Genomic DNA, 16,561 nt, shown 5'->3' with positions numbered 1-16,561 from the left:
TTGGAGGGCGGCCTCCCGGATCTAAGTCAGCTGAGCACTGCTGGAGTGAGGCGTCTCCAGGATGCCACCAACGGTCCCCTAGCGTTGAAGGTTACACTATCACATACATAAAACTACGCGGTCTAGGCTGACCTCATTTAGAGTGAATTACAGATATCCCCATTGCGTGTGGAAACAGGGCTGGGGCCTCGTGCTACCCGCAGGCCCCGCAAAAACCCAGTCCCTTTCCTCGAAGAGTCTCAGATGGTCTCTACCTCGCCTCCCTCTTAAGAGGTTGGGGGGGGGGCGCTTTGTCCCGCTTTTAAAATCCTTGAACTTCAAATATCCTCCTCCATTTCCTCACGCTCACTCCTCTCACCGCCACCACCCCCACACAGACACGCACGGATGCATACTTTGTCAGGGCAGTTCTTTTCAATGGCTCCACGTTTCTTCCCGTCCCTTGTCCTGGAACGGGCCACTCACGTCTTCGGGATCCCGCATGGAGCCCTGGAGGCCCCGGGGGAGGCCAAGGAGCACCCCACTCATCTTCCCGCGGGGAACCGAGGAGAGGGAGAAATCCGTAAGCAGCAGCAAGATCGAACTGCGGATTACTTTCTTCATAAATTATCCTGCCATGTTTGTGTAAAATTTGCCCTCCGTGCTTTTGTTTAAAAAACGAGTATGTAATTTCAAACTATGTAACACAGATGGACGCTCCCACGGCACAGTTAGCAATCCATTCCATGCCTGCCGCGTTTCAGAGTCTGTGACCAGATCAGTCTATAGATCGTGTCATCGAATTCTCACGAATCTTATGTGAGGCATGATTATCCCCTTTTTACAGATTCAGGAGACTGATTTTCATAAGGATTCTTTAAAAAAAAAAAAACCCCACCATTTTTAATGATGACAAAAAAAGTCAATTTGCAAGAAAATTTAAAAGCTCAGAGAGGGAAATAGCAATCCTTATAATCCCTCAATCCATAGATTACAATTTATGACATTTTGATTGTATCATTCCCATCTCTCTCTCTTTTTTTTTTTTTTTTTTGATGCCTGTTTGCGGATACATTTTGAAAACCCCAAATTGGACTCTTTCAGTAGCGATCATTTTTATTTATCCTCCGAGAATGCTGAGGGACGATTTTCCGACATGGATTTTCTGGAGCTGGAAACGAAACCTTCACCAGGGCAGCCCTCAGATCATTCATGGTGTGAAGAGATTGTGTGCTGAAAGGGGGGTGGGGCGGCTTCATTGCGCAATTTTTGTGGGTTCTTTGTAAGAACCTTGGCCTGCAGCTTACAAAACCTTTGCTTGCTTTGCTAAACAGCCCTTCTCACTTGGCCCCGGCATCTTCCATCTCATTGAGCATCTGCAATTTCCATTGTGTTACTTTAAAATTTGAGGCCATTCTCATTGGTCATCTGGGACCATGACAAAAATCTACACATTTTATTCTTCCTCTTTTCTGCGTTTCTCAAATACGGAGGAGTTTGAGAACTCTAATTAAGTAGAGAACAACAGTTTTAGAGTGGCTCTCAAAGGCTAAAAGGAAAGAAAAGAGAAACCCTTCTTGAGTCTCCTCGCCAAGCTCCTCACAAGCCCACGATTGTCTTGGGTTTGAGTCCCAGCTGAGCGAGCACATTCCCTGCCTGGGGCAAAGACTGGGCTTGGCATCTTCCCAGCCCTCTTCATTGTGCTGGGAGGCGGAGGCCCGCCACTGTTGCAGTGGGATGGACGGGGAGGACTGGGAACCCCAGGCAGTGGGGGGTGGGTGGCCTCACCCCTGGCAACCAGGCTCTCTCTGGATGCAGTTCCTTTTCAGGGGACACTCACACCTCCCTCCCCTGCTTGCTTCCTTGCTGCAGACCATTATAAGCCAGGCTGTGAATGTTTTTAGACCAAAGACTGTGTCTGACCTATTTTTGAGTCCTCAGCCCCTAGCAGTGTTCAAAGTATGCTTATCGAACGAACGAATGAATGAACTGATGTCTGTAATAGCAAGGCATTTCCCGGATGCCACAGGCCCCTTTGACCTTCAGTGGGCCAAGCGTATGGGATGTATCTCAGGGTAGCCACCCCTCGGGAAATAGGGGCCCCGATGCCAGATTTAAACAAACCCCTTCTCCTGAAGCCAGACCTAACTCACCAGGGCCAGAAACCCCCCTTCCTGCTCGACTTCCCTCTTCCATTTGCACGGGTCCAGTCTGCCACCAGCCAGCCTCACAAGAGGAGCTCAGATCTGGCCTCTGCTTGCTGGTCAACCTCTCCTATCACAGCGGGATCAAACCAGTCTTGGAGCAAGACGCTTCCATCGAACGGAATTGTACCCAAAGACCCGAGGTGTCCAACTGTTGAAAGCTGTTGCTCTGGACGAGGATGAAGGTGTCCCACATCCCCTCCTGTGCTGAACCTACCGTCCCGTGGAAGAATGGCCTCTAGGGACACACTTCGAAACCAGCCGACCAAGGCTTCTGTGACAACCTTGTAACAACCCGGTCTCCTTGCCTCAGCTTGATAAAATGAACATCTAACCATACCACTCTCTGAAAAAACGTGTACTGCTTCCTGTTACGGAGAGGAAAACATCACGAGTCCTTAGCTTGCGTGCAACTCCTTCTCGACGTGGCCCCAGCCTGCGTTTTAGACCTACCTCCCGCCATGCTGCCCACTGCTCCCCGGGTTCCAGCCTCTCTCAACTTCTCTCTCTCTCCCCTTCCGTTTCCATTTTTGTCATTCGAATTCCATAGATTCTTTGGGCTCGTCCCCATGTGCTCTTTGTTCCATGCAGCCTTCTCTGAGGACAATTCATGTTTCTCTTCTCTATTAGATTATGGGCTTCTCGGGGGCAGCGACTGTGTGTCACTCAACGCCGCACGCCAAAGGGCCTAGCACAGTGCTTGGTACAAGAGCAAACGGTCAGTAAATGTTGGTTGAATAAATGAACGGATCGTCGTGCAAGAGTAGATGGCTGTTGGCCGAAACCGTCGAAGATGGATTCCCGGAGAAGGTGAAACTGAAGCTGAATTCTGGAGCACCGGAAGGATCGGTATACGTGGAAACTGGTAGGATTTTAATATGCTGCTGGCTTTTGCTGAAGGGAGTCAGGATTATTGCCCTGGATGGCCTTCCTCAAGGAAGCACAGATAGGAACCGAGACAGGGGTCCCCAAGGCGTTTATTTACCTGAGCAGACCATGGGTTGAAATTTCCAGAGCCAATCCCATCCCCGTTAGGCCAGAGTCACCGTACTAGTAACTCTCGTCCTCTACCTCACCCGATCCAACAGCCATCCATGGGCCGGTGTCCTCAGCCTCGGGGACCGCGTCTCCTGGCTCCCCGGCCAGATGAGTTCTGGTTAGATTCTGACGATGGCAAGCACTGGCAGGAGGTCTGGAGTGTGCAAGGACAGGGCTCAGGGGCCCACCCCGCTCTGATTTCACATCTTTGGCAGGGGCTGCGTCATTTAACTCCAGCTCTGCAGCGGGCAGAAAAATGCCCCCCGCAAAGACATCTACGTGGGAAGCCCCAGAACTTGCGACTGTATTAACTGACAGCAGCAAAACAAAGGGTCCTTGCCAATGTGATGAAGTGAAGGATCCTGAGATGGGGATTGCCCTGGGCTGTCCGGATGGGCCCAACGGAACCACAAGGGTGCTTGGAAGAGGGAGGCAGGAGGCCCCGGGTCAGCAGATGTGAGGGCAGGAGCAGAGTCCGCAGTGATGGAGGGAAGGGGCCATAAGCCGGGGCAGGTGGGCGGCCTCTATAAGCTGGAAACGGCAAGGAAACAGACTCACTCCTGGAGCCTCTTGAGGAAACACAGCCTTGCTGACCCCTTGATTTTAGTCCCGTAAGACTCGTTTCAGACTCCAGAACTGACAGATGTGAATTTGTGTTGTTTTAAGTCACTGCATGGTGGTCATTTGCTGCAGTGGCATTAGGAAAACAAATACAAGCTCTGGTTGGATCATCCCCTTTTCTGTGTCTCTTTCTCCGTGGCTCCAGGTCCTACCGGTTCAGGTAACTGATTGCTTCCCTCGTGCTTGCTTCCCGATTCCCACCGTGAGTCTCTGGCTGTCTCAACATTCCTTGTCGTGTTCCTGTAACCCGTCCCACATCTCTGTGAGTTTCCCTTTCGCTAAAGTTGCTGGCACCGTCTGATCTGGATTCTGTTTCCACCTGGAGCTGTGCAGAGCACTCCATCTCTGAGAGCCACGCGCACTGACCTCTCTGGCCACAGTCAGAGCCCTCTCTGGGCTAAAGGGACCGTGCTGTGTGCTCAGAGCACCTGCTCAGTGGAGTCTGACTCCCAGGGGAAAAACGCCTACTTGGCCCTTCCGAGGAACTTTGTCACGATTTGAAGGCATCAAGATAGCTCCTCTAGCAGTGAAACATGGAAATAAATCCTGCTCCTCTTTCTAGATTATGGGTCTTGAACCTTGGTGCTCCCTGAATGGGCTTGCGGGTGAGCTCTGTGAGTCGCCTGGAATTGTGACATTTTGTGCATATGAACATGGGGAAGAGAAGGAAGGGTCCAGAGCTTTTCCTGACGAGATTCTCAAGGGAGCTCTGCTCGGCTGCCAGGGTTTCCTTCACTGGTCTCAGATGGAGCAGGTGTTTTCTGTGCCCTGGGCCACATCCCCGGGGCCACGTCTGATTCCTGTGAGGCTGCGGGGGCCAGCTCCTGTGAAGGGAGGCTCCCTTTCACTTTAGGCCTCTCTGCTTTTTCCACTTCCTGTCACCAAGCTCCCCGCCAGACTCTTCAGGAGACATTCTACAAGCTTCACGGAAGTGCCTGCACAGATTCCTGACCAGGATAACGCCTCGAGAGTGCCCCCTTCCTGCTGCTTTACTCCCGCTTCCTGGGGTCACCTCAGAAAGAAACAACCTGCACCCTGTCTCAGGCACTGCGTTCTGGAAGAACAGATCAAGACCCCGGGGGAAGTTTGACAAGGACCCAGATTCGGGCTCTGCCTACAGAGCATTGCCTCCCGCATGCAGTGATGCTAAGGCCCCGGGGCTCTCTCCGGAGTGCCATAAAGCTGTCCTGTTCCATCGTGGAGGCCGCAGAGTCCACAGCTGAAAGCTGTTCTCTTTGGAAGCATGAACCATGTTTCTCTCTTCGCCTTCTGGGACCCAAGACGGCCAGCCCCATCTCTCATTCTTGTGCTCTTGTCCAGCGCCCCTCCCCAACACCCAAACCCACGCTGGCCGGAAGAAGCCCCAGGCATGGAGAAGTCCACCTTCGTCCTAGAGGAAAGGAATCCCACTGGGGCCTTATTAGGCTTTTACCACCTGCTGGTCAGGCCTTCAACCAAACACTCCAGCATCTGCTGTTTTTATTACCAGACCACCTCAAGCAGATCTAGCACACTTCGTGGGAGGGAATAAAGCAGCAGGAAGGAGATAAGGAAGGGCCGGTTCCATTTTTTAATCTGGCCGGGGGAAGTCAAGACGGCCACTGTATTAACTATCTATTAATTAGATAACCTATCATTAGATATGTAATTAGATAACATATTAATTACATAACAAATTCCCCTGCACTTGGAGGCTTTAAATAATAGCTGTTTATTATATCATGGTTTCCTTGGGCTAAGAGTCCAGTGTATCTTGCCTGAGTCCTCGGCTTTGGATCTCACAAGACTGCAGTCGAGGTGTTGACCAGGGCTGGCGTCAGCATCTCAGGCTCATGGTCTCCTTCCGAGCTCACGTGGCTGTTGAGCGAATTCAGTTCCTTGCAGCTATCGGGATGGCTTGCTTCTTCGAGGCCAGCAGCAGAATCTCTGACTTATCAACTGGCTCTAAAGGGATCGCCTGATTAGGTCAGGCCCACCCACATTCAAAGAGAGGGGATTTATACAAGGGCATAAGTCACTGGGGATCTTCTCAGAACTCTGCCTCACAGCCACCCTGACTGGCCTTTTCTGAGAAATACAAACTGGGGGAGGGGGGTGCAGAGCGAAGAAGAAGCTGAGCTGACCTTCGTTGTTTTCTCCACTTGTCCTTCTCTGTGAGTGATGCTTTCTCCAATGAGAAAACATTTTTCATGTTTTAAATTAGCCATCAAACGAGACAGAAAAGCCCAGAGTTTTGAGAATACAGTTAAGTTCTTTGGTGAGATTAGGCAGAAAACAAACCACATGGTCCTCTTTATCTTTGCTGTCACGAGGTCCTGAAGTCCAAGACTGGGGGTCGCCCTTGACACCCCCATCTTTCGCCATAAAAACCATAAAATCCCATCCATTTTACCTCCTCGATGTCTAATGAATCCATGACTGCTACAGAAGCTTCCTGACTCTCAACTACCACTCTTGTCCCACACAGCCGTCTGAGCTGGGCGACGACACTCTTGACCCCGGCAGGGTGGTGCCCCATAGCCATCCTCCTAGGCTGCTCCGTTCGGATCTGTGACGACGGCGCCACGGGTGGCTCTGTCACAATAGTACTTCCCTGGGGTTGCAGTGACAAGGTAGTGTAAACTGGGTGGCTGAGAACGATAAAAATCGATTGTCTCACAGTTCCGGAGGCTAGACATCCAAAGTCAAGGTATTAGCAGTGCTGTACTGCCTCCAAAGGCTCTGGGGGAGGGGAGGATCCTTCCTTGCCTTTTCCGGCTTCTGGTGGCCCCTGCATCCCTTGGCTTGGGATGCATCCCTTCAGTGTCTGCCTTGATCTTCCCATGGCTGTCTTCCCTCTGTGTCTGTGGATCTCTGTGTCTTCACATAGCCTTCTCCGCGGAGCTGTCCAAATTTCCCCTCTTTATAGGGACACCAGGCACATTGGAGTCGTAAGGCCCACCCTAATGACCTGAAGCTAATCCCCTGCAAAGACCCCATTTCCAAATAAGGTCACATTTCAGGTACTAGAGGTTAGGACCTCAGCACATCTTTTTCCGGGAAGAAGGGAACGGACACAATTCATCCCATAGAAGTCGTGCTGATAGGAATCCAGGTGTCCCACTGGTCTGTGGTGGTCCTCACAGGCCATCTGGACAGTGGAAGAACACAGGCTTGGAGACCAACCTTGCATGGCTCTGGGCAGACACCTGGCTGGCTGCAGATACAGCCAGGGCTGCTATCTTGTGGAGGCTGGAAAGTCACCCAGCCTAAGCAACAGTGCGGGTGATGTGACATTCCCACTCACGGGAAGATGGGACTTGGAGCCAGCAAGGACAATGCACCTGCCTTTGGCAGTGGCCTTTCTCTGGCTCACACCCAGGCATTGTACCCACCCACCCTTATCCATCCTTCAGATCTCAGTTTGAGCTATTCTTCCCTAGCAAGGCCAACCCTGACTGCCAAGGCCAGCTCCGATCCCCTGGTACCTGCTCTCCCAGCTCCCGTTCTCCGCCGTCACCACAGCCTTTGGGCTACAGTGCCACCGGTGTGCCTGTGGGATTCATGTCTGTCTCCCTCCATAGAGTGTAAGCTCCATGAGTTCAGGGACTGTGAACAATTTACTGGGTTTTTTTCCCCCCTGCCCAGCACCCGAGCAACAAGAAAGTGCTCATTAAATATTTGTTTTATGGACAAATAAATGAATGAATGAGTGCCCATAGAACCGCTTTACTTTCTAGACAACTCGATGAATGGCAAAGAGATCAGAACAGTTGGAGAGCCGTACAGCCCTGATATTTGTGATGGATGCATCTTTTATGAATCCCCAAGCCTCCGAAAAGAGAAATGTTTATATAGGCTTTCTCCAAAATTACATTCCCATGGAAGCCAAGTGACTCCCTCACGCTAGTCTCAAAGTATGTGTAATTTAAATATGTACTTTAGCAAAAGGGCAGAGCAACATTATGGGTCTTCATGGCTGCTCGGAAGAAAACGAGAGCTCCGTATGTCAGACCCAGAGATGGCCAGGATCCAGCGGGGTTCCGTACGCAGGAGCATGGGGCCCCACGACTCAGAGCATAATCCTCGGATCGGCAGCAGCAGCAGCAGCATCAGGAGCTGGTTAGAGAGGCCGGCTCTCAGGCCCTCCTCTCTCCAACGTAGGCAAAACCGGCATGTTCACAAGAGCCTCAGGTGACCCATCAGCATGGGGACATTTGGGAAGCGTTGCCGTAGAGAGGTCCTTGTGGCTTGGGCCACTCGCAGCCTGGCACCTGGGTTCCAAGAGAGGGCATCCAAAGAGAGGGTGTCCAGAGAGCAAGCTTGCCAAGACACCAAGGCAGAAGTTGCAAGATTTCTTCTGATCTGGCCTCTGATGTCACACGGCGTCACTCCCACTACATTCTCTTGGTTGCACGTGTGTCACTAACGTCAGCCCAGATTTAGGAGGAAGGAAATCAGAGTCTACTTCTCAGTGGGAAAACTGCCAAGAAATGTGTGGCCACATTGAATCTGCCACATGCCTCTCCTCTCCATGAGTCAGAAATTGGTGTCCGCAGAGATATTAACAGTCACACGACGCGGGTGCCTAAGATTGAGAGGTGTATTAGCCGAGCTTATCTAGAGAGACAGGACCGATGTTATGTGCATATGAGATTATTATAAGGAACCGGCTCCTATGACTACAGAAGCTGAAAAGTCCCAAGACGTGCTGTTGGCAAGCTGGAGACATAGGAGGGTCAGTAGTCGGTTTTAGTCTGGGTCCAAGGCCTACGAACTGAGAGCCAGTGGTATAGCTCCAATCCAAAATCTAGCAAGCCCAAGACCCAGGAGGAGTCGATGTTTGAGTTCAAGTATGAAGACAGGAAAAACCACCAATGCTCAGTTCAAGTAGTCGGGCAGGAGGCGTTCACCCTTACTCAATCCGTTTGTTCTATTCGGGCCTTCAACCGATGAGGCAAGGCCCACATTTGGGAGAGCAATCTGCTTTACTGTTTACCGATGCAAATGCTGATTTCTTTCAGCAACAACGCCACAGACACACTCAGAATAATGTTCGACCAAATATCTGTGCGCTCCATGGTTCGGTTAGTTTGACACATAAAATTAACCGTCAGAGGAGGTAAAAGGAGGCGAAGTGAATTCCTGCTTCTCGCACCTGGTTGACTCTCAAGCACATTTTTGGGCTGGGTCCGTGTCCCCATCTTTGAAATCAGGATAACACCTCTGTCAGGGGCTGATGAGAGAGTACTTTAAATAGGAAAGACTCTGATAAATCCTACATAGTGTACAAATGTTGGTTAGTGTGGTTATTAATAGTAGCGATGATGACAGGAACGGGCTAGGCTGCTACGCGTGCCTCCTACCGGGCGATGTCTCAAGATGTTATCTTCGCCCCAAAGAGTGGATTGGAGTTTCAAGAGGCATGGAGATTGAGGGGGGAGATGCTCCTGGGGATAGAGACTTTTCTGTGGCTGCTGACTTGGCCAACACTTGGATTCACTGTTGACATGGTCCTCTACGATCCAGGATTCTTGGGAGTAAGAATGGCATCACGGGTCCAGCCGCGAGAAGCAGAGTGCCTCCGGCTCTACCCCCACTTGCTTTGCGGGGACGCAGAGCCCCTCACATTCCTCCCAAATGGCTCTGAGCCTTCCCGCTGCGCTCAGCAGGCTCATGCTCTTGGTGGTGGCCTGTGGCATCCACCACCACTCCCATCCCTTGCACCTGCTGTGGCCGTCTCTCATCTCTGCCTGAGCCACCACGTCCCCTTCACCTTCACTGCTCGTCAAAGGCGCTGTCACTGCTGTCCGATCCCGCCAGAGATGCCCCGGATGGTGTCTGAGCAGAGGAGCCATCTCCCGTGGGCCACGAGGGGGCTGTTACAGAACTACCAGGATCTCCCCACGTGTTCAGTGCCCCACTGAGGGTAGACAATTTCCATGCCCCTTTTTTACACATCCTTTCTCCCCGCCTTGCCCCAGGGCTTAGAAGCAGGATCATCTTAGTGGAGGCTGGCGGTGCTGGCCAGCTCTGGCCCATTGTCCAAGAGTCAGAGCAGTATGGTAAGAGATTGGGAGTGTAGGCTCTAGACTCAGTCAGCTGGGGCTGAAATCCTTGACTCCACCCTGACTGGCTGTGTGGCTTTGGTCGGTAACTTAACCTCTCTGAGCCTGTTTTTTTTTTTTTAACCTGCAAATAAAGGATATGGCTAGCACCCACTTCGTAGGACTCTTGTGAACCTTAAATGACATGACCCATGTAACGCACTTAGTATGAGTTCTTTCCCAGGGGTCTCTTGGATCGCAAATAGTGACAGATTGATGGCAGCCCCTGACACTCCTTATAGACGTGATTGGACACGTGCAAATCCTACTGTGACTACAGCTTAAGCTCAGCCTGGGATAATTACTACAGTCAGAGTCACTGTTCTTGGATCGGACCAAGTGTTTAGATTTGTTTCTCATAGCATGGATGCTAATAGTAAAAATTCTAAGGGCTAGCACCTGTCGAGGGCCTGCTATATGCCAGGCGCTGGGCATATAATAAGCTTTTGACATGTTTAATCCTCATGACAACCCCCTGAGATAGGAGCTATTATTACCCCCATTGGACAGGTGGGAAAACTGAAGCAAAGAGAAAGTAAATAGCCCTCTCAAGAGCACACAGCTAGAAAGCAGTGCATCTGGGGCTCAAGTCCGGCTTTCTGGCTCCTGAGCCCCTCGTCTCTTCCCAAACATAAGACTTTTATCCCCTCGCTAATGGATACATAAAATGCGGATGCCAAAGATTGTCAAGCATCTTTGCTGTGTAACAACTACGCCAGTGCTGAGTGGCTTAAAACAATGATTTGTTGTTGCTCTCAAGTCAGCGGCTTAGCTGTAGCCGTTGGTCTCCCCGGGCTCACCCACGGGAGGCACCCAGCCGCAGGGTTGGCTGAGGACAGGGGCGCTGTGGGGAGAGCTGGCACAGCTGAGCCTTCATGTGGTTCTTCACCCTACATGGGCGGGTGTGTCCGAGCGTGGGGGTCTCAGGGTTCCAAGAGAGGGGCGGTGGGAGCCGCCAGGTCTCTAGGGGCCTGCCTTCGGAGATTGTGCAGCATCGCTTCTGCCACATTCTTTGGGCCAACGTCGATCACAGAGTCAGCTCAGATTCCGGGGAGGGTAAATGGACTCTCTGGAAAGGGAGAAGTTGCAAAATCACACCGAAAAGAAGCGTGCACGTGTGGGTAGGAGGAACCCGTAGCCACTAAACCATCTACCATAAATAGATAAAGCCCAGACACTGGAGAACCTATGATGCATCGCTGTTAGTGGGGACTCTTGAGTGTGGCACGTGACAGAACTCCACACGAACCTGGCTTGCCAAGGAGAAGGAAGGGACAATTTATCGGGTCGCTTTCCTTTTTTTTTTTTTTTTTTTTTAACGTTTATTTATTTTTGCGACAGAGAGAGAGCATGAATGGGGGAGGGTCAGAGAGAGAGGGAGACACAGAATCTGAAACAGGCTCCAGGCTCTGAGCTGTCAGCACAGAGCCCGATGCGGGGCTCAAACTCACAGACCGCGAGATCATGACCTGAGCCGAAGTCGGACGCTTAACTGACTGAGCCACCCAGGCGCCCCTCGCTTTCCTTTTAAACCCAAGGGTTTAAAAGGGTTAGTCTGGCCTAGTCACCAGCCCTTGCTCCCGTGTTCCTTCCTTCTCTCAGGTGGGACCGTCTCCGCGTAGCGGTGAATTTGACGCTAGCAAGCTTCATCCTTACGTTCCCCCTAGAAAGAAGTTTTTCTTCCAAAATTTCCCAACAAACACCCCAAGATTGCATGTCATGGGTGTGGCTCTGGACACGCATCCATCTCTGAGCCTATCGCTGAAGCCGGGAAGTGGGGATGTGCCTATTGGCCATTCCGGGGTCATGTGTCTGTGGCGTGGGGTTAAGCCCAGGGGTGTGTTGGTAAATGTCTAACGATGGGCTCTGGGGTAGGGGGAGGGAGATGCTCATTGGGAGTGTTTGCCAAGGTCAGTGGTATCACTACTCCCCCCACAGCTGACCTCAGGCTGCTGTCGCGATGCCCATTGAACACGGAGTAGGGAAGAGCGAGCACAGTCAGAGCTTCTACCGGCTGAGGATGGGAGAAGGGTGGCGTCCCAGAGGGAAACCAGGAAATAGAGACGAAATAGACAAAAACAATGGGTTTCCAACCCAATTCCTTTATTTTCTTGCCCCACAGATGCACGATATTTAAGGGACCACTGTGTTGCGTGCTGTTCTGGTTGTTGGTACTGATCCAAATCCAAAGAAGGTTTGGAGACAGTAGATGCTCAACATGATAAAATGTTGAAATGAAGCATTTGCTCAGCACCTTTTCAGGCTAAATCAGGTCTTTTTCAACATGATAAGTTACCAGCCTATTTGACCTCTTTCCTTCCCCAGACTCAGTGTAGATTGGCCATTGATGATAAAAATCGTAATTCAAGTAACCACGAAGCTTTCTGAGTGCTTACTGTGTGCCAGGCACTGCACCAACTGCTCTGCCAGAATTACCTCACTGGGTCCTCAGACCAACCTTATGAGGTAGTTGTGATAATTGTCCCCATTTAACGGATGCAGAAACGGAGGCACAGAGAGGAGAGGGAACTTGCTTATGGCCGCACTGCTAGTCCGTGGCAGTGTTAGGAATGAGCCTAAGGCGGTCGGTTTCTCCGCTCAGTGGGCTCAACTCCTGCCTCCTGTCACCTTCTCACTGGCTGAGGCGGGGGGCAGGTATCTCACAATCTAAACAAGTCCTTTAATGACTATTTTGCAAAGCTGAGGGTCCCTTCCTGTTGTGTCTGTGACACCACGTCCCATGTTTGAGTATGGGTTTTCATTAGAGAAAGACAAGCCTTTCAAAAGAACAGGCTCTGGGCAGTTTCTTCTGGGAGGGAAAATCCCATCTGGGACACGTGTGGGCACATCGTGGCTCAGGCTGCTTCTGTTCACTGTAGCAATCTCTGGCTTGTGGTTGTTGGATGTGGGAGGTCTTCTGGCCTCCACTTTGGGGGCTGGAACCCACCCCCGGCTCCTTTGGATCCGGAGCCCAGAATGAACCGCCAGTGACCCACAGGTCCAGGGAACACCCAGGTCTCCCTTTGAGCCTCCTGGACCATTTATTGGACCACCACTCACGGGACGGTCAGAGGAGCGCAGCAGTAAAGCGCCCTGAGTTCAGGAGGGAGGGCAGCTTTAATGACCATGCTATGCCCAGGAATACAGGAGTATTAGGTTGGGTTGGGTGCCTCTTTCAGACTGGAGATGATGATTCGTGGGCCTGGGAGTTCGGATTTTAGGACCTGAACCTTTAGTGTTTCTGGGGCCTGAGAGGCAGGCCCAAGGGGAGAGGTGGCCAGAGGCAGTTAGCATTCGGCCTTGGTCGATTCGTTCCAGTTGTGTCGCGGCTGCCCCGCGGTCTGTCGTCGTCGATCACGGGGAGTCCCTGGACACCCCATTCCCAAGCTCGAGGCAGGCGGTAGGTAAAGGAGGGCAAGAAGGAAAACGACGACGAGGGCCCTGTCTCCAGAAGACAGGAAGGACGGCACGAGGAAAGAAGGGATGCCCGCTCTTGGGCATGGCGTCTCCAGAGGGGCCCTCGTGCTCAGAGACTTTGTGACTCAGTGGAGGGAGAGAGGGGATGCTTTTTGGAGGAAGGGAGCTTCTGTGACTATTCAAAGGGCATCCATAGGCGTCTTGAGAGGAAGGCAAAAAGCATTGGAATGGCCTGTGGAGAGGTACACGTGGAAGGTTCCGGGCCTGAGAAGGATGTAGGGGGGCGGAGGACAGAATTGAGGGCGGGTATCTAGGGGTGAGGCAGCCCCGAGGCCGAATAAGGGGCCGGATAAGGCCAAGCCTGGGGCACACAGGAGCCTGGGAGGTGGAGATCACGCAGATAGAAATGAGAGTCCAAGCTCTGTGTTCCAGGAGCTCGCCAGGGAGCCTCCGTGTCCTTGAGGCGAGCCCATGTTAGCCAGGTAAGCCAGGCGCTCGAAGGAATGTACAGAAGCTGCTCTCGGAGGGAGGCGCCGTCCAAGCTTCTGCTGTCCAGGAGGGCTCTAAGGTGCACGCTCGGATGCCTTCCCTCCACCCGGACAGTGTTGTTCTTCCCCCGTAACAACGAGCCTCCAGCTGGGGAATGGGGACTGATTAAAAAAAAAAAACCATTCCGAGAGATAAATCTTGTAATACTAACTGCTGAACAGCTGGCCCTTTAAAGCATAGAACAGCCATTTAGCCATTAATCCATCCCTTTAAAATGCAGAACCATCTCACCCCAAACACGCACACACACACACACGCACGCACGTGCACACAAACGTACACTAGCCCGCACGCACACGTGCACACACACGCACGCACACCGAGGGTAGTGTAACATCATCTGGTGCGGCCCCGGCAGCTGCTGCTCCTGTACTTTTCATGTTCACACATAGAGCCCTGGCTCTCGTTTAGAGTTTAAACCAGCAATGGGGACCAGGGGAGGGAAGGAAGGAGAAGCAGTGAATTCTAAATGCCCTTTCACCGAATTCCCGTCCGTGTGCTCCCCATGATTCTGGACCTTGACACAGTAGTACCTGGTGCCCTTCCCAGATCCTTCTGCCTCCCCTGGGCTTCCGGCTCTCCTGGAGCCAGTCTGCAGGGGCAGCTGTCACCACCAGGCCCCGCAGCTCACCAGACACTCACCAGATCTGCCTCCCAGGCCTGACTCTGCTGTTTCTCTGTCTTATTCCCAGTGGCCACCTTGAGTGATCTATACCACATGTGGTCCTGGTGGTGCCTCGTTGCCATAGGTCTTCGATGAGGCAGTGCTGTTTGTCCCTCCCTGCTCGCCATAAAGAAACTCTTTCTATCTGTGGTTTGTGACCTTCCTGAGAGGCAAAGAAATCAAACTAAGCCCGATCACACATGCACGCACACATGCTTGCACACACACATGGTTGTGACTGACTTGTTTGGAAAAGAGGAATGTGTGTGCGTGCGTGTATGTGTGTGTGAGAGAGGGAGAGAGAGAGAAGGAGAAGGGGGGAATCAGATCAGTAACTGTTTAGGATGGGGTGCATTGGCTAGCTGTCAGGTATGAGAAAATTAAAGCCATTAGCTATTTTCGATCTTTTTTTCTGTCACACCAACAAGATTAGCAAGCCAAATGCTCAAGGAGCACGTTTGGGGGAGTTCTGAGTGCTCTATGAAACCTGCAAAGCTCTGCCGAGAGAGATTGCCTGGAATTCTCTCCCGCCTGCCCTTTCAGTGGGTAATAATAACAGACGCTCGGTGTTGTATAATAATGAATATGTTCACGACGGCTGTTTCAATGATTGTTTCTTAAAATGATAAAGGTAATTTTGCTGGGCCCTCCTTTATTTTTTAAACCTGAGCATCACAAAAAGTGGAAGCTGAAATCATCCCTTTTATTGGCAACGGTTGCAATATGACATTTGGAAATACAAACAACAACAACAAAACACCTGTGTTCTTCAGGGAGCTCGGACATGCACAAAGCCTGGCATGTTCCCCCCGCTTCTGGATGTCCAGTGACTGGCTGACAGTCAGATGGGTAGATGGGGTCCTTGGGCGGTGGGGTGCTATTATTATTTTTTAGTTGTTTTAATGCCTATTTACTTTCTGAGAGAGAGAGAGAGAGAGAGATTACAAGCAGGGGAGGGGCAGAGAGAGAGGGAGACACAGGATCGGAAGCAGGCTCCAGCTGTCAGCACAGAGCCCGACACGGGGCTTGAACCCATGCACCGTGAGATCATGACCTGAGCCGAAGTCGGATGCCTAACCGACTGAGTCACCCAGGCGCCCCAGTGGGGTGCTATTATTATTTACTCAAAATCTGAGTCAGGTTTTATATGTTTTGTGGCGTGGTCACCATAAGATGTTACCTCAGTAGTAGTTGTCACAGCTGTTATGGTATATTTGGCACCCACCACGTACATGTCAGGACCCTAGGTGCTTTTCAGCTATTTTAAATCCTCACCTAAACCCTGCCAGGCAGGCCTTAGGTTGAGCCATATGAAATTGCCATTTCAGTAGCTCAGAATATCAAACAGAGGCTGTTCCACGTGATTCAAATTAATGTTCTTTCTCCATTTTATAAATAAATGGTGTCGGAGATGTTGGACAAATGCCAAAAAGCCACGCAGCCAGTAAAGGGCAAATCTGAGGTTTACACCCAGGCCTGCAGAGCCCAAGGATTCTCCTCTACCTCAAGCTCCATACAGCTTGGATCCATGGGCATTATTATCTCCAATTACATCCGAGGACATCATAGCTTAGAAAAAGAAAATGACTGGGATATCCACCCAGGAAGAGGCAAGGCAAAGCTCAAACCCTGTGTCTTATGGGAAACCATTAATCGTTACCATTTTACACTGAAAACCCAAGAATGGGATAAGCTCCAAGCGGAATTGCAGTGACGGATGAGTTGGCACCTTTCCACTTGGCAATCGTGGACCCGTGACGTGCCTCCCGCACCTAGTCCCCACATCTCCCACACACACCCCCTACTCCCCTCCTTGCCCGGGGGACTATCCTGACTTCCTCTCCCACGTTCGCTCAAAAAGCCCCGCTCATTCCTGAACCCCTAAAGCCTTGCCACCTGGAATGGTGGCATCTTAATGGGAGAAGCTGGGGACACCGTCTTAGTTTGAGTCCCCCCAGAAGCAGAACCTGAGACAAAAATTGGATTAATTTGTTTGAAAATTA

The sequence above is a fragment of the Panthera pardus genome, unplaced genomic scaffold (assembly GCF_024362965.1).
Source record: "Panthera pardus isolate Hobbes unplaced genomic scaffold, ASM2436296v1 HiC_scaffold_27, whole genome shotgun sequence".
NCBI classification, from domain to species: Eukaryota; Metazoa; Chordata; class Mammalia; order Carnivora; family Felidae; genus Panthera; species Panthera pardus.
The sequence above is the reverse complement of the archived record's forward strand: the minus strand, read 5'-3'. Positions refer to the sequence as shown.